Genomic DNA, 1129 nt, shown 5'->3' on the forward strand with positions numbered 1-1129 from the left:
TCAAAAGGAATCGGCCTGAAGAAAAAACAAGCAGATCCTATTTCGACTGATGATGGAAATTTGCTATGGGAAAAGGGGTTATTAGGAGGCGAAACTTCAAAATCTTTGCTAAATACAGTTTTTTACTATAACTGTTAATTATTTGGACTTCGAGGAATGGACGAACATCGATCCATCACACGAGACCAGTTTTCTTTTGGAGAAGATAATGTGGGCACATACATTGACTTTCAAGGCAAAACGTCTAAAAACTTTTCGGGGGGATTAAATCGAAGGAAGAAGCAAAAAGGATAAGGCACTACAACTCTGACGACAGATCCTTGTTTCTCATCTACAAAACCTACTTGGAACTTACGGAGACGTCAGAAGATGGGTCGTTTTACAGGTATGTACATATCAAATCTTACGATTACACCCCCCCCCCTTTTTTTAGGGGGGGGGGGGTCCTTTCCTTAGAATATCATTGTGAATTAAGTTTACTGCAAAGGTATATTTACTTGTATCGATTAAATTTATTTCAAATTAATTTCAGGCGCCCTATTGGTGGAATTACTCCCCGTTTCTCAAGCCAGGTTGTCGGTATCAATAAATTATCAACTCTCATCAAGACAATGTGTACAGAGGTGGGCCTATCCGGAAATTTTTCAACCATTCTGGAAAGAGGACCTGTGCCACTTCCTTGTATAATAGTGGGGTTGATGAGCAATTAATAATGGAAAGGACAGGTCATCGTAGTGATGCTGTACGGAAATACAAACGCACCTCTACTACACAACAAAACGATATCAGTAAATTATTGGATCCGCCCTCCAAAAAGGCACTCGTATCAGCAGATACTAGGTTTACATCTACAACCGAGCGGGAATTTGGAAAAAATCTCAAAAATGCACAAATACCGCCAGAAAACAGCCGTTTTATGTTGTGTAACTGTACTGTAACTTTCAAAATGGATTAACCTTCTGTGGTGTGACTGTACATTATTTCAAAATGGATTGATCTTTGCATCTGATTATAATACATGTTTTTTTATTGAGTTAAAAGCTAAGAAATTGCTAAATATGTTCATTTCAATTTTCTGTAGTTATAAAATTGTGAAATAAAATCATGACCTGATTTCTGCGTCCTGTAG

General features: G+C 37.7%; 1 long non-coding RNA gene across 1 annotated transcript; it reads left to right on the top strand.

Moving 5' to 3' along the window:
* Positions 1-308: 308 nt before the first annotated feature.
* On the top strand, positions 309-909 carry LOC134255126 (uncharacterized). Its single transcript, XR_009989469.1, has 2 exons — positions 309-385; positions 533-909. It is a non-coding gene; the product is annotated as an uncharacterized LOC134255126 (long non-coding RNA).
* The last annotated feature ends 220 nt before the right edge of the window (positions 910-1129 follow it).

This window comes from Saccostrea cucullata, unplaced genomic scaffold (assembly GCF_032062105.1).
Source record: "Saccostrea cucullata isolate Sc308-1 unplaced genomic scaffold, CSIRO_AGI_Scuc_v1 ctg4167, whole genome shotgun sequence".
In the NCBI taxonomy this organism is placed as follows: Eukaryota; Metazoa; Mollusca; class Bivalvia; order Ostreida; family Ostreidae; genus Saccostrea; species Saccostrea cuccullata.